This window comes from Leopardus geoffroyi, chromosome D1 (genome assembly GCF_018350155.1).
Source record: "Leopardus geoffroyi isolate Oge1 chromosome D1, O.geoffroyi_Oge1_pat1.0, whole genome shotgun sequence".
Taxonomy (NCBI): Eukaryota; Metazoa; Chordata; class Mammalia; order Carnivora; family Felidae; genus Leopardus; species Leopardus geoffroyi.
The window spans coordinates 4529279-4546418 of NC_059329.1; the positions used below are offsets into that span (position 1 = coordinate 4529279).

A 17140-nucleotide genomic window follows, 5' to 3' on the forward strand; every position below is an offset into this window, starting at 1 on the left:
AACATCCTTGTCTTCTTCCTGACCTTAGAGGAAAAGCTCTCAGATTTTCCCCATTAAGGTTGACGTTAACCGCATAGATAACCCTTTATTACGTTGATGTATGTTCCCTGTAAACCTAGTTTAGAGGGGTTATAATCATGAAAGGATGTTGTACTTTGTCAAATGCTTTTTTCTGTATGTATTGATAATGACCGTATGTTTTTTTTCCTTATATGTTTATTCATTTTTGAAAGACAGAGACAGAATGTGAGTGGGGTAGGGGCAGAGAGAGAGGGAGACAAAGAAGCAGGCTCCAGGCTCTGAACTGTCAGCGGAGAGCCTAATGCAGGGCCTGAACCATGAACCATATGGTCATGACTTGAGCCAATCAAGAAATGAGCCACCCAGGAGCCCAGATCATATGGTTCTTATCCTTTCTTCCAGTGATGTAATGCATCGCAGTGATTGATTTGTGAATATGGAACCACCTTGCAGCTTGGGAACAAATCCACTTAATTGTGGCGAATGATTTTTTGAAGGTATTTTTGAATTTGGTTGGTAGTATTTGATTGAGAATTTTTGCATCCATGTTCATCAAGGATATTGGCCTGGAGTTCTCTTTTCTGGTGGACTCTTTATCTGGTTTTGGTATCAGGGTAATGCTGGCCTCATAGAATGAATTTGGTAGTTTTCCATCCTTTTTTATATTTTGGAGTAGCTTAAGAAGATGAGGTCTTAACCTTGTTTTAACTGTTTGGTGGAATTTACCTGTGAAGTCATCTGGTCCTAGACTTTTGATTGTTGAGAGTTTTTTGATTACTGACTCAATTTCTTTGCTGGCTATTGTTCTGTTCATGTTTTCTATTTATTTCTGTTTCAGTTAATGTAACATATGTTTCCAGGAATTTACCTGTTTCTTGTAAATTGTCCAAATTTTTTACTTACAAGTTTTTGTAATATTATCTTATGATTGTGTTTCTGATGTGTTGGTTGTGATTTCTCCTCTCTGATTTATGATTTTATTTGAGTCCTTTCTCTTTTTTTTTTCTTCTGATACAAGTATTGCTACCCTGGCTTTCTTTTGACGTTCATTTACATGTTTCTTGACATCCTCTCATTTTCATTCTGTAGGTGTCTTGCGGTCTAAAATGGGTCATTTGTAGGCAGCATATAAATGTGTTTTGTGTTTTCAAACATTTTTACACCCTATATCTTTTTATTACAGCATTCATTCCATTTACATGCAAAGTAATTATTGATTTGTATCTATGTATTGCCATTTTGTTACCTGTTTTGTTGTGGTTTCTAATGATTTTCTCTATCCTTTCTTGTCTTTCTTTTTCATGTTTTGCTGATTCACTTTACTGATGTATTTTGATTTCTTTCTCCCTTATTCTTTGCATATTTATGAGTGGTTTTTGATGTATGGTGAGCATTAAGTTTTTACATAATTTCTTTGTGTTTAGCCATTTATATTAAGTTGATGGTCATTTACCTTTGAACCCATTATTTTCTTCTCCCTATATTTTGGTACATGTTATTATGAGTTCCTTGACTGATTTTTTACAGAAATATTCATTTTTACTGGATTTGTGTTTTCTATCTCCCCGTTGTCACTTTTGTTCTCTCCTTTCCACTCAAAGAGTCCCTCTTAGTATTTCTGGCTGGATTGGTTTAGTGGTACAGACTCCTTTAGTTTTTGTTTGGGAAACTCTGTGTCTCCTTCTATTCTGAATGATAGCCTTGCTGGATAGAGTGTTCTTGGCTGCTGATTTTTCCATTCAGTGCTTTGAATATGTCATGTCACTTCCTTCTGTCTTTCCAAGATTCTGTTGACAAATCTGTAGCTGTCTTTGGTGGCTGGGGGCAATGCACCAGGGCAACCAGGGGCTCAAGGCTGTGCACAGAGTGTGTCAGTGGCTGGGACACGTGGGTGGGTGAGACAGATGAGGGTAGCCAGGGGTGCACAGCATGCGGTGGTAGCTCTGCCTGCAGCTGGCCAGACAGGGTGCCCATGCGGTTTTAACAAAGTTTGCCCTGAGCCCAGTGCTGAGGCCAGGAGGCTTGGAGTGGGTGAGTCCACCAGAGGACTGGCACATGGCTAGTGTCTGTGCAGCTCCACTCCCTGGTATGTGCCTCTGGTCTTATTCCTGGATGGGGGGGTGGTGGTGGTGGGGAGAGGCGGGAATGGTGCCTGTAAGCTCCCTCATTGTTGGAGAAGTCCCCTAACCAGTCAGAAGTCAGCATGAACAGATCTGTCTCCTGTTGCCTTGTCATTGTGTAAAATGCTACGTTTACGTTGTCTCTTTACACTGGCAGGGACCTGGCTATCACTCATCCTCCTGGATCACCCAGTGCTGGGTCATCTGACCTCCAAAGCTCCAGGATCCAAACTCAAGGGAATTCAGCCCCTCTGGGTTTTAAAGCCAAATGTTCTGGGGATTAGTCTTGCCTGTGTGAGCTCCCTGGTGTGAGGGTTCACTTTCTCTGCCCTCTCTGCAGGCAGCTGCCCTCCACCTTTCTGACCTTCCTAACCTTTCAGGTACAGCTTCTATTTAGTTGTGGAGTTTGTTCTGCCAGTCTTTGGATCGATCTCTGGTTCATGGACTTGGATGTGGATGTTATGCAGTTGAAAACATGGGACAGGGTGAGCTCAGGGTCCTCTTACTCTGCTATTATTAATTTTTTAAATGTCTTCATCTTTTGGATTTTTGAGACATGGTCAGACAGACTCCTATCACCCATGCACTCAGGATTAGAAAGGAACTTTCCCACATTTGCTTCTAGTATTTTAGGTTTTGAAACTCTCTTTAATGAGGTATAATTTACATATAACAAATAGCCTCTAGTTAAAGGGTATGATTTGATGAGACTTGATCTCATAGGCACAGCACCATGAAGTCATATGGTTTCTCTCTAAACCTTAAATCATGATTCCTTTGGTTCTAAGTTCATGTTGCTTTTGAAGTACGGACTACATTTTTTTTTATGTTTTCAGATATTGCCCAGGTGTCTGAATGCCTGCACTGGGGCACCTCCTTTTCTGAAAGCCTGTATTCCTGTTCAGTATTGCAGTCGGTCTAGCTTTGGACTTTATCCTGTATTGTATCTTTCACTCTGTTAATTTTGTTGCAGTATGATGACGTTGCAGTATGAGTGATGAGGGATTCATAATTGATTTTCACTAAATGGCACGAGCTGCAGTTCCAATTATGACAGAAAGCATGGGCTTCCTGTGTTAGGTACATAAGAGCAAGGCAGATATCCTGGGCACTTGAGCTGAGAATGTCACTCTGTCTTTTTTTTTTTTTTTAAATTTTTTTTTTCAACGTTTATTCATTTTTGGGACAGAGAGAGACAGAGCATGAACGAGGAGGGGCAGAGAGAGAGGGAGACACAGAATCGGAAACAGGCTCCAGGTTCTGAGCCATCAGCCCAGAGCCCGACGCGGGGCTCGAACTCACGGACCGCGAGATCGTGACCTGGCTGAAGTCGGACGCCTAACCGACTGCGCCACCCAGGCGCCCCTGTCACTCTGTCTTTTTGCTCGCACTCTTCCCTTCCCTTGGAGACAAGAATCCCCTTTTGTTCACACAGAAATGTAGGTGAAGTCAGCAGAGAAACGTACCTTCTCTTCTCTCCCCTTTGTCTCTCAGACTCCCTGTCACTACCTTCTGCCTGTCCCTTTCTCTGACTCAATCCCCCAGGTCCCCTGCTCCAGTCCAGCCATGATCAGCTCCTGGCCTCTGCTCTGGCCATCCCTCAGTGAGGAAACTGCAAGAGCATTATGTAGTTCACGGGTCTGATCAAGAAATCTCTGTTCCTCAGAGCCCTCCTACACATGGTGCTGTCTGTGGAGACCTGGCACCCTGGGCAAGGGTTTGACTCCATGTGTGGCCTCCTCACTCCTCTCCCACAGTCACTGCCGGTCCCTCATCCCTCCCCACCATTAGAACTCCACCATTTCCCAGGGACAGATACCTATCTATTTGACCCCAAGGCACCAGGAAGCCAGTGAATATTTCTAAAATAAATGAGCATAAGCACCCCATCAATCTAGATATAGGAAGTTCCCATCACCCCAGAAAACTCCCTCGGGCTCCCCTGCACAAAGGGTGATCTTGCTTCTGTCCTCTATCACCACCATTTCTGGTAACACTTTGTTACCTGTGTGTACAGGAACCCCACTGTGTGCACTTGATGGGGAGTGAGAGTAGATGGTCCTAGAAGCAGACGCTTACACAGAGATAGAATGATGAAAGGTGGGTTAGCGGACAATAGGAACGACAAAGTGGAGGGGACAGGATGGGCAGGGAAAGCATTCAGGCAGATCTGACACCTGCTTAAAATGTATATGTAATCACCATAGTCTGTCTCCGTGCACAGTCCTCTTCAAATTTCAGAATAGGTGTCCTATAAGGCAAAGAGATTTTGGTTTATTTCCGTCTGATCTTATGTTTTCCTACATGCGTTCTGTCTTCTGTAGTTTATCAGTGGCTGTGGCCTCAGATGAACACTTTAGTGTGTGGCTGCATCTGTGAGATTGTATGTAATGGAAAATGATTGTCTTCAGATCTAGATCTCTGAATGTACACATTCTCATAATTATCTCTTCTTTCTTTGTCTGGTAGGGCCTGAATTTTAATAGAAAAATGAGGGACCTTGTCTCATTGTTTAAAACGGTGATTCCCAATCCCTGGGCTGACATGTTAACAGTCTTAGTTTAATGAACTTCTGTGACCATCTTTTTTTGATGATCACTGTGTGGAGATATCTTAATTGAAACTGTGAGAAGGGTGAATGGACACTTCCCAGACATTTTGCAGATGCTTTATGTATTTAATGTCTTCTTTTCATAATGTTCTTAGAAACAAATATTACCCCTGTTTTCACAGATATCACAGCTGAGACTCTGTGTAGGTCCCACTGAGAACTGGTATTAGGGCCGAGACAGCAGGAACACAGGCAAAGCCTCAGGATATTGTGAGAGAAGCTTGAGGAGATGCAAAGCTGTAATCAGGTTGATGCAGGGGCGGCTTCTGGCCAACCCTGAATTGTAGGTTGACCCACTAAGAGTCTGACTCAGGCTGAAGGCCAGTGCAGGCCCTCAGCTGATCTAGATCCTGTCTCCACTTTTAGTCTCACTGAGGGATATGAACTCGGGCATACAAGCATTTCCATAAGACCAACTTAAATTTCCCATGTCTCCAGGGCATTGTCCCCCCACAAATATCCAGAACCTTCAGAAAACCGAGGGTGACAACAGCCTTTTTAGATGATTACCTAGGTGCACTTTGACGAAAATGACATTTCGGAGATGCACGCTGCATTGTGCACTGAGAGTGATCGCACATAGCTCCGTGTGAACCTCACACTCCCTGCTCAGGCTGTGGTCAGGAATGGCCTCCAACTGCATCTCACTGACCCCAGCACCCTCTGCTCTGCACCTCCTCAAACTCTGCTTACTGTCCTCAACTTCCCTTCTATTCCTGTGTGATACAAGTTTCCCCTGTTTCTGCACTGGATCCTTCACTGATGTTTCCATTATGGTGATCACAAGGTCTGTGTCACTTAATGCATGTCCCTCTTTCACATAGGACACCTGATGCTCTAAAAGTTAGGGGTGCGCCTCATTCTTCACAGAACCCAAAACATTGTGCCTCCAAAATATGCACCAGTGCTGCTGATACGTCTGCTTTTGTGTAGAAAATCCTCTTTCATTTTGACAAGAAAGATGTATATAGCTCACTGTATTACAGGGAAATGACACTGCCCATTGTATGTGTGTCCTGAGAAACTTGAGATATGCTACAGTGTCCTCAGGCAGGTTGTAGTTGGATTGCCAAGACTCACAACCATCTCTACATCATTGCCACAAAGTCAGTCATGAAGAAGATGAATATACTTTACCAGCCACTCATCCAGTTCAGGTCATCTTAGCAAATAGAGTGGGTGGAAGAGAGGGAGGTGGCCCATAGCCCATGACTGGTAGTGAAGGGCGGTCCATGGGATAGAGCCTGCAAGGCGATCCTGGGAAAGGAACAGGCCCTCTTGCATACATAATGGCCTGCAGAACAGAAATAAAAGCTATGTTCATAGGATAGAACAAAGCACCAACACCAGCAAAGAGCAGAAACCCAAAGAAGCTGTGCTCATAACCTGCCAGCTTCCTGACCACCAGGTTCCAAGAGGGCAGCATCAGTGCCAAAATCTCAACCCATACTTTGGGTTCCACTTCCAGCTTTGGGATGGGGAACGGATGTTAATTGGGATAAACTAGTGTCTCCACGTGTCAGGAAGTGTAGAAACATCAAGGGCTCTATTACTAGAAGATTAGTAGACTTAATACCAAATTGACAACGTAGCATATTCCAGATAGGAAGGCATCTATGTCCAGGATCACTCTCTACTCCTCATCCCCCTCCACCACAGAGGCTGCTTATTTATATGTGAAGAACTACAGAATGAGAAGGAATGACAATCCCAGTCTCCACACATGGAATCATAGCCCTCGTGGCTCAAAGCTCTGCCTCTAAGCCCTTGCCTGTGCCCAATCTACTTCTCTCCCAACAGTGGGGTCTCCTCCTCTCTGGAAGTGCTACCCATGGGCACAGAGACACATGGGGAGATGGGGATCCTGAGGTCCTGCAGAGGACCTGGATAAGCATGCTCTTAGAGAAACAGGTAACCTATACATGTTAGTTGGGTTCAGCTAATTTATTTGAATTCAGAGGTACTCCTCAGCTTAAGTACAGTACATTTTGCAGGGTAATTGTGTCCTCTGGAAAAGTGAGCTGAAATTCTAAATGACAAAATTAACACAAATGCACTTTGATTTCTGGCGTGTGTTTCTATATTTTAGCTGTACCTGTGACACAGGACACAAGAGAATGTGCTCATGTGAACACAAGTGAAGGACATGGTGGGGACTTGCCACACAGGTAATTTTGGATTTTTTCTCTTCACAACTTAAGTTTCAGGGCATGTTTTCTATGACAAATATGTCACCTCTTATAGTTTACAGTATTTATACCCACGGCACACTTGAAGGAATTTTGGACAGCACGTTTACCAAAACAAAGATGGAATGCTGACGGGTATGAAATTTACTTTGTCTAAGACCATTCTAAATGACGCATACAAAAATATAAGTTGGAGTGAAGGCAGTTCTCATTTTCAAACTGTAAGGATACCCACAGATTTTTCTGAACACGTGAAAACCCTTGATAGAAAGAAACAGGAGAGGAAGAAACAGCAAAAGCAATGATTTCACATTGAGAAGATCTGGAAAGAATGAGGCAAGGTAGGAGACTTCCAAGTGGAGTGTGGTGTCATCCTCCTTGATTTATTCTGGGAACACGTTGGAAAAGCCCTATGGTCCTCACCCTTAAGCACGCTTAGCTTCTAAAGGTACCACAAAGAGATGCCAGGTGGAAAACAGGGAAGCCCGTAGACTCAGGGGTAAAGGTTGTGCATTTGGGGGGGAAAAAAAGACAGCACCCATACCATACGGCACTCAAACCAGAGACAGTGGCAGGAGAGTGTGCTGCACAGAAAGATGCGGCTCTCTGGAAAGACCTAGAACTGAAAATGCCACAGCATTTACCTTATGATTCTTGGCAGTTTTGGTAGAGCCAGTGTTGATGTCACTCTTGGGAGTGACACCTGCTTCTGGATCTGCTAAAGGCCCTAGAAGGGATGGAGGTTTATTTTGATTTGAGTAGACTGTTTAGAGATCAAAAACAAAAACAAAAACAAAACTCTCCCTTCATTCTTCTGACAACTTAAACTCTTTGCCCCAGTCAGATCCCAAATCAGATGCAGAGGGTGTCCCACATGCCTCAGGTGATCCCCAAGAAGAACTTGAAGAACCATCCCTTATAACCTAATGAAGACTCCTAAAAGCCCTGATTCAGATGTATTCCTCACTCATCGAACAACTATAGATGGCTGGGGGCACAACTAGATGGACATACGTTACGTTGTGCCTCATGCCTCACAGATCCCAGCAAATGGACTGTGTATAGGGCATCACTGCTGAACCGCTCTGTCTGCTTTTCTGCGTACGGCCCCATTCCTTCCCCACAAGAGACGCCTGTACCAACACATGGTGGGGGAAATGACAAAGATGATATGTTGAGCATGAGAAACTTGAGGAATGTGGCAATGGAAGCAGACACATTCCCCTTGTATCACAATGGTCTGTGGCACTGCCCCTGCACCTTGGCCAAAGACCTAACACCAACAAAAATAAGATGAGTGTGTTTTACAACTCAACTTCTAGTGCTCAGATCATCTTACCAAGTGTTGCAGGTGGAGGGGTTTGGGGTGGCCCCAGGGCCACCAAGGTTCAGGAGGTGGATGTGCCCAATAGTCCATGGGGGCGGGGCGCCTCTGGGGTAGGGTATGCAAAATCATCCAGTTAACAGAGGAGATCTCCAGGATCCAGACTGCCCTGCAGAACAGAAGTGACAGCTACATTCATATGCCAGACAAGAGAACAAATATCAAAACCAGAGAAGAATGTGTTCGCACCTGCCGCCACCTCTGCCACCAGGATCCAAGAGAGTAGCATCTGTACCTGAAAGCTCCATCCCTGCCACTGGAAACCACCTACAGCTTGGGGTAGTAGATGCAAGAGGTTAACCTACTGCCACCACTCATCACTGCCCATGTCTGCAAAAGTAAAATGGCAAGGGTCCTGTCCTAGAGGATTAACAGAAGGAATTACAGACTAATGAAGTAGCATTCTTTGGACAGGCAGCCATCGATGTCCAGGTTCACCCTGCATCCCTCCTCTATGGCGACTCGAGATGCTCTGTTTTTGGTATGTTAAGAACACAAAAAAATGAGTGGGAATAAATGGCTCATATTCTGCTCACGGAATCATAGCTACTCCTGGCGAAAAGTTCTGCAGCTGGACCCTCACTTTGCCTCCTCTGCTTCTCTCCCTGAGAAAGGAGTCTTCCTTCCTGAAGTGTTGTCAAAGGCCTCTGAGACCTCTGGGGAGTGGAGGATGCCTGGAATCTTGCAGGGGAATGAGAGTCTTCTGTGACAAATAAGTTACTTATGAATGTCTACAAAGCTCAGATGTGTTCATCTTAATTCATAGGGAATTCTGATTTTGAGCATACTACAGGACACAGAGTAATTATGCCCAACAGAAAAAAGGTAGAAATTCACATAACAGATTTAAAGCAAGTATTTTGATATAAAACTCCTGGTATGTGTCATGAGACTGTATCAGCTCTAACAGTGACTGGGGACACAACCAGAAACTGCTCATATAAACATAATTGAAGGACAGTGTTCAAACTATGTTTACCTAAGGTATAGCTGGAAGGATTCCAGACAACTCATTTACCAACAAATATGGGAAGGTGATACATGATGACACTGACTTTATCTAAGACCACTCTAAATGGTACAGGGCACAAAATATAAAGTTGAAGTCATGATGTCGTTTTGCACTTTTGAATTTTAAACAATATGGCAGACTTTCTAACAGGTTAATCTCCTAGCCAGAATCAAGAAAGGAAGACACAGAAGCCACACTGTTCCCACAGAGGTGAGGTCTGGAAGGGGTCACCCAGCCCAGGAGACTTCTGTTTGGAGTGTGGAGTCATCCTCCTCTCATTATTTCCAGAACCACATGGAAAAACCTTAAGGTACTCAGTCTCTAAGCACTTTTCGCCTCTAAACTTACCACAGAAAGCTGACAGACTAAAAAGTGAGAAGTCTGTGGGCTCCTGGGTTATGAGTGTGCATTTGGAAAACAAAGAACAAACAGACACAGAACACACAGAACAAGACAAGGCCGGGTGAATGTGCTGTACAGAAAGATGAGGGTTTCCCGAAAGAGTTACAACTGAGAATGGCCCTAGCGTTTACCTTGTCCTCGTATAGTCAGAGCTGCTGTAATTCACAGACGTTTCAGCAGTTTCTGGATCTACTAAAGATCCTAGAAGGGACGAAGGTTTATTCTGCTTTTAGAGGACCGTGTGGAATGAAAACAATCCCTCATCTCATTCCTCAAATATCTTCAACTTTTCCCTACACTCAGGTCCCTGACCAGAGGCAGAGGGTATCCCACATGCCTCAGGCGACCCCCAAGGACAAGGGGGAGAACCATCCCTCACCTTGATAAAGACCTCACGGTACCCTAGTTCATGTTGTTTTGTAATTAATCAAATAACTGTGGACCGGTCAGGCACAACTAGCAATTTAGAAGTCATCAGTAAAACAGGTTTCTCAGTATACATCATGGGAAATCACGATTTCATTACAGATTAAGAATAAATATGAGGACGCTTGGGTGGCTTTGTCGGTTAAGCATCTGACTCTTGATTTTGGCTCAGGTCACGATCTCACAGCTTGTGAATTTGAGCCCAGCATTGGGTTCCTCGCTGACACTGTGGTGCCTGTGTGTGATTCTCTTTTTGTGCCTCTTACTCTATGCCTCCCAGACTCTCTCTCTCAAAATAAATAAACTTAAAAAAAATAAAAGAATAAAATTGAGAATACTGGTTTGGTGTATATCCTCAGTGAATCTCAAGAACGGTGCATTTCTTCAGACTTCAGGCAAATTGTTCAATCTCTCAGCTTATCTACAAGCTGCCTTCCACATGAGAGCAGTTATTATGTAACGAAAGACTAATTTTACACTATTGAGAAAAGGAAAACTATGAGAAGTTAGCAGTGAAGCTGCAGAGTTGCACTGATACCATCAGAGGACTAAGCTAAGCTCTATGGAACTTGAATCGAGGGATGTAGGGCTACAGTTCCCAAAAACAAACAAAAATAAAGACCATTAAAACAGTGAATAAATTACCTTCTCCTCAAATAAAGTCTTCACATTGAGTCCGGGTGGGAAGAAGGATGAGGCCCATGTCCTGTCATTCTTTCCAGGCTCTTCAGACAGGGGGATGCTAGAGGAGGTGGGAGGGTCACCATCAGAGGAGGGGCATGAGCTCCACCAGTCACAGGAACAAGTGCCTCACTGTCTGCAGCACCAGAGGAGAACACCCTTCTGTCACCCCTTCAGACCACCTGCCGTCCTTAGTGCTTGTGATTCTTTCCAGACCACACGATGATCACGCACAGGAACAGGCTGCACAGCAGAAATTAGACTGCGGCCCATCACAACGTGCTCCTTACCTCTCCTTGGAGGGTTCTGTGTCTCTGGTCTTGCAGCCATTGGTTTCTGCCTCGTGTGGTTTCTCCCTCAGGCAGCCTCTTTGCTTCCATCCTGTCCAGTCTTGGATACAGAAAAATAATGGACTTCTATAAGAGTTGCAACACCACGTCGTCTTCTAGACAACAAACAGTGTACGCATCATCCCTGGAAACACCCATAAAAACGCAAGTCAAATGACCACACCTGTATTTCAAGTAAGCGACCTCTGTGCCCTGCTCCGCCATCTCCCTGTCCCAGATCTGAGTCTTGATCTGGGGGAGAAACAACACATCCACCTTCAGTCGTGCCAGACTGTGCACCAAAGAAAGAGGAGGAAACAAGAAAACACTTACCTAGTTGTCCTGAGCATTCTTCTCATGAGCTGCGATTTGAAAAAGCCAACATTGAAAAGCCCGTGGTTAGGGATTCCAAGGGCCGCTACACTCACCCGCATGAGGTGCTAAGGGTTCAGTATGTCAGGCAGAACTCAGGTTACCTGGTATCTAAAGGTGAGCTCTGCCTGCTGCAGCTCTTCCCGTGTTTGTTCAGTTTGTTGCCTGTGAGTTACAATTGCTCTCGTCAGATAAGGCCCAATATTGGTTATGATTTTAAATAAGCTGCCCATGTTCCCAACAACCTCATATCTGTCCCCTGATACAATTTATTCTTACACATGAAACACTGCCCATGATTATCAATGTACAGCAGGATCAGAGCTATTGTTACATCCTTTCCTTACTCATTATCCCATGCCCGTAGGGCTCAGAGTTCATAGAATTCCTTCCCATTTTCAATCTTTCCCTAATTCATCATGTGACAAGTGTCTTTCAGATAAAGCTCTATTCTTCTTTAATTTATATCCTCACCAGGTTTCCCAGGGTTGCAAAGACGAGGGCCATGGAATGGCACTACCATGTTGATGGTTATGATTCATCGTACAACACACTGCTCTCCTATAGATTATGACAATTGACACCACCCCCAAGGACTGTTGGCATGGACAAAGTTTCCACACAGTCTGGCTATTGCTTGAGATCTGCAAATGTTTAAAAACCTAATTGTTTTGTTCTTTCTAAAACTTACCTTTTTTATCTGTTAATAGTCTATGCATATGATCTCTGAATTTTTTATACTAAGTTGAGTCTAAACATTGTAAAAAGGTTAAAAACAAAAAAAATGAACAGAGGTTTCATGAGCTGCTGGTAATTAGTAGCTGAACTCACTTGTACTTATTTCTTTCGTAGCTGTTTTCCTTTTTTTTTTTAATGTTCATTTTTGAGAGAGAGAGAGAATGAATGGGGGAGGGACAGAGAGAGAGGTAACAGAATCCGAAGCAGGCTCCAGGCTCGGAGCTGTCAGTACAGACCCTGACGTGGGGCTCGAACTCATGGACTGTGAAATTATGACCTGAGCTGAAGTCAGACACTTAACCGACTAAGCCCCCCAGGAGCCCTTTCTGTAGCTATTTTCACGTTTTACCTGCAGCTGCCAGCTGATTCTTCTTTGCCATCAGTTCACACCATCATTTTCAGCTTCGTAAGATGGGAAAGATACATACAGTCAGGACCAAGATCCAGAAATTCTCCCTTTTTACCTCCCAGCACTCTTGAAGGCCTATGCAGGTATCCCTTCCCCCACCTCTCCCATAAATGCACAGACTGACAACACAATCAGAGAAAGGAGGTGAACACCCCATTTAAGTTAAAGAAAATTCAACCTCTGTTGCCAAGTCTCTGCTATCGGAACTGTCTTTCTAGTTCTCTTTTTCCTCTCCTTCATCATAAAGTCATCAAATAACATTGCACTTCATGCCTTCCCAGAGTTGGTCTTTGTTTGAGATGGTGAAGACTCATTTCATCAGTGTGAAAAACCATGTCTGACCAACTGTACCCATTAGGATAAAGCAGGGGATCATCACTAGTCTTACACCTCCATGGGGAGCCCTGATTCTCAGTCCAAAAGTTGTACCATGACACAATCACCCTGAAAGATGACCTCCCAGACTATGGCTTCACCAACATTGCAGCTCACTCCCAGACATCGCTAGAGTTCAGGACTCCAACCCCTGCCTCCACCTTTACATATCCTAGTGGAAAAAAAGGCCAATTTTAGAGGGGCAACATCTCCTGAAGTATAACCTGATATGAAATGTCACACAGTCTGGGTTTATTTCCAGGAAACAGATTTCAGATGGAAAAATCTCAACTTCATGGAGCCAATCTACTTTAATAAGACTGGTTCTGTTGATAGTGAAGGCAGCAAAAGGCAATGCTTAGAAAGGCTGGTTTTTTGTGTGGCCCTCAGACTATTTTGTTTGTGGTGTTCATTTAAAGGCTTTCACATTGACACTTAATGTACTCAAGAATCACCTGCAAAATTGAAATTCTCTTAGAAATGGACACAAAAGCATGAGACACAGAAAGGCACATACATTTCCTTCTGGCCTCAGGCAGTCCTTCAGCAAATGCTTTCTGTGGTGGTTGTAATGTAGTGGCTCTGTTGTAAGGGGTTGAAGATAGAAAGGTGGTCAGGGCACTGTACTCACAGAAAGAGCTTACAAATTAAAAAACAAAAAACAAAAAAAAAAAACACACACAAGATGCCCGTGAGACAGAGCAGGCCCTAACCCCAGGTGTGGAAAGGACTAACATAAAGCTGAGTCTCCAGGGAAGAGAAGGAAGAGTTCACTTTCCACCATGAGTGAGGGACTCTAAAGTCCCTGATGTCCTGAGAACAAAAGGAAATACTGTACAAAGGAGGAAGCATGTGAGTGAATGCACCAAATATCTAACAACCCCACGAAGACACACAAGACCAAGATAGGAAGGAAGCCCAGGACAAAGCCAGCCTGGCAGTTGGACCCAATCTTCCTAGGGCTCATCATTGATTTGGGGGGCATACATCTGAATGGCAAAGAAGCTGAACAACCTTATGGGCAAAGACTTAGAAGTAAACAAATGTAGTTCAGGGGCAGCCAGCAAAGATGAGCCCTAGTGAAGCTGCAGGCTTTGGTCAAGACTCAGAAGAGTTACACTTAAAACCTCAGTGGACAGGAAACAATTCAACTTTCTTAGGGATTGGGCCTGCACTGAACAATCTCACTGGCCGAATGGATGCAGGGATTCAGTACAGCTGGTACCCCTACCCACTTTTCAGAAAGCAGTTTCTATTGTGTCTGTAGCAAGATAATTCAAAATTTCCCCCACACCTTTTTGACCCATGTCTGGCCCTGAACAAAATGACCTAATTGCTGGATGACAAAACAGTGTGATGGGCTTGAAACCTATAGGACAATGTAGTTGTATCTACAGTGGATCCAGGTATCAACGTTACTGCTGGTACATTCCCTCTTTGGCCCCAAATTCATGACACAATGTGTGACAAGCACTTAGGGCAGAAAGGAAAATGCAGGTTACAGAAAGCAAGGTAGGAAGGGCAGGCACAATTCCACTGAATGCATTTGGCAAAATACTCTGGATCCAGTTCCAAAAGAAATAGAATTGTCTCTATTGGCTGCCACATTCTTTCTTACAATGCAGTACTTGTGACAGTTCTCACATGAATATCTCACTCTTCTGTAGCCACTTTTCTTTGTTCACAGAATTCTTCTAGGTGATGTGTTTTCTCCTTCAGCTGTTTGACTTTTGCTTCCTTTGTTGCTTTCACAGTCCTCAATGCATTACACTTGTCTTCCAAGGCCTTTTTATTTTCTGTAAAAAAGAAAAAAAGGGGGTTTTCTTTATAAAGGTGCACACGACCTGAGTCTTGATTTTGGTGAGACAGAAAAAGGGCAAGAACCTTGAAGGCATGAAGATATTCTTTCCTTTCCAATGCAGTCATTGCCATCATATGGAGATTTCTTCCCAACAGAAAATATACCTTCCAGTTGACAGTTATTGGACCTCAAGGCTCTTAGCTCCACATCCTTGAATTCAACATTTGAATCTTGTGGTTAAGACAGATACGAGAAAAGACTTTTACAGAAAACTGATCGCACAGCAATAAGATCATGCATTGCAATAAACAAAGACCTTGAGGCATAAATATAACTAGAAGACAAAGATGGTGGAAGATAGTTCACGTCTAACAACTCATAAATGGCTTTCTTAGTGGTATACATATGTATGTATATGTGTATGTGTGTGTGTGTGTATCCCCCCTCCCCCATTCATGTTGAGAATTCACTGTTCAGCCTTAAGAGAGAAAGAGACTACAGATCACCTGGGTGGCTCAGTCAGTTGAGCATCAGACTCTTGATTTTGGGTCAGGTCATGATTCTAGGGTCATGCGATCCAGACCTGTGTTGGGCTGCAAACTGAGCATGGATCCTGCTTAAGATTCTCTCTCTTTCCCTCTGCCCCTCTCCCCCACTCACATGCCTTGTCTCACTAAAAAAAATAAAGAATGATTTAAAAATATTTTTTTTTAAAGGAAAGGATTATACACTTTGGCTATCACCCTTTCTCTCTCAACTATATTTGGGGATTTTCTACATATCTTGGAGGGCAGAGTTGAATGATGTGATAATTACCTAGTTGTGAAAACAAAAGGTAGTCCTTGAAATGGACTCCTAGTCCTTGAAATGGCAAAACTTATCTTGGTGGTCCTACTGAAATTCCAGCTCATTGTTCAGAAAGAAGTTTGGCTCCCAGAGGCCCACTCTCTACTGTGGTAAATGGCAAGCAAATATGCTGTGCTCACTTCACCCAATGAACAAAAAGCCTCCAAAGCCAAATTACAGTAAAACTCAGCAGCCAACTCTTACCACTTCCTGATTCTTCACATTCCTGTCTCTCTCTGAGTTTGCAAGGTAGCAAGTGCACTTTGAAGGGGGTCATTTAAAATTTCGTTCAAGTGGGTGCCTGGGTGGCTCAGTCAGTTAAGCATCTGACTTCAGCTCAGGTCGTCATTTTGTGGTTTGTGAGTTTGAGCCCTGTGTCGGGTTCTTTGCTGACAGTTCAGACTCTGGAGCCTGTTTTGGATTCTGTGTCTCCCCCTTCTCTCTCTATCCCCTCTCCTGCTTGTGCTCTGTCTCTGTCTCTCAAAAAATTAATAAACACTAATATTTTTAATTTAATTAAAGTGCTCAACTATTTTGATGTTCTCCTTCAACAAAATGTGTTAAATGAGTAATAATAATTCATTACTTTTACTTGTGTTTTTTAGAATGCAATCCAGGCAAAGAAGGGATTCTCACCTTCAATTTAAGAGCTTCATCAGAGAGAAACTTACTTTCTCTCTTAGTTTCCTGAAGACATTTCCTTAATTCATTGTTGTATAAAACACGAAAAAGGAATCAGAATTAAAAAAAAAAAGCATAATGCTAGATAAAGCTACCTTCTAATGTGTGACTCCTTTCACAAATAAAGAGGTAGCTCTTTACATTTGTGAAGCTTATCTTGAATTGGTACTGCTTATAGAACACATAGGTCAGTAGGATGATCTACCAGAGTGGAAGTAACCAAAATGAAATCACAAAAAATATTTGAAAGGGCCATGCTACCTTCTGTTCCCAAATGGATATTTCTTCAGGAAGTAAAGTTCTCTGTTTTCTTTCTTAAAAGTATTGATCTTCTCAGTTATTCTCTGTAAACTAACTAAAAGGAGAGAAAACATTTTCTAAGTTTGTTACCAAACCAGTGACATCGAATAATCCCAGTGTATTAGCAGCACAGACACATGATCTGACAGGTGGGTGTAACTAACATTTTAACTTTCCCGTAGTGCCTGAAGGAATCAAGTTTTAGCAGCATTTTAAACCTAAGAAACCTTATTTTAATGAGACTGCTATTTAAAAGATTGTCCAAAATGGAGAAACACAATAAAATATCTTCTAATTTCTCTCCCATCTGGAAACACCCTTCTTGGAAAATTCAATCACTTCAAATACTTATGTCACCACCAGAGATGAAACAGAAAAATCAAATCCTATCAACTTACATTTCTCTCCTCCAGTTATTAAGGTACATACATAGGTCGCTGCAA

General features: G+C 43.2%; 1 protein-coding gene and 1 long non-coding RNA gene across 25 annotated transcripts in view; one reads left to right on the forward strand and one right to left on the reverse strand.

Moving 5' to 3' along the window:
* LOC123600590 overlaps positions 1-16537 on the forward strand; it is a 97728-nt gene extending 81191 nt beyond the window's left edge. For 10 of the 24 annotated variants that reach the window (XR_006713667.1, XR_006713666.1, XR_006713669.1 and 7 more), the window contains 4 exons: positions 6842-6920; positions 6997-9647; positions 11208-11370; positions 16322-16537. The gene's annotated coding sequence lies outside the window, so the exon portion shown is untranslated. Of the gene's footprint in view, positions 1-6552; positions 6664-6841; positions 6921-6996; positions 9648-11060; positions 11188-11207; positions 11371-12024; positions 12351-16321 lie in introns of those variants that run through there. The other 14 variants (XR_006713680.1, XR_006713677.1, XR_006713679.1 and 11 more) reach the window with 11 other exon arrangements.
* On the reverse strand, positions 4229-7669 carry LOC123600592. Its single transcript, XR_006713690.1, has 2 exons — positions 7586-7669; positions 4229-4392 (listed from the first exon to the last, which is right to left on the reverse strand). It is a non-coding gene; the product is annotated as an uncharacterized LOC123600592 (long non-coding RNA).
* Positions 16538-17140: the final 603 nt, after the last annotated feature.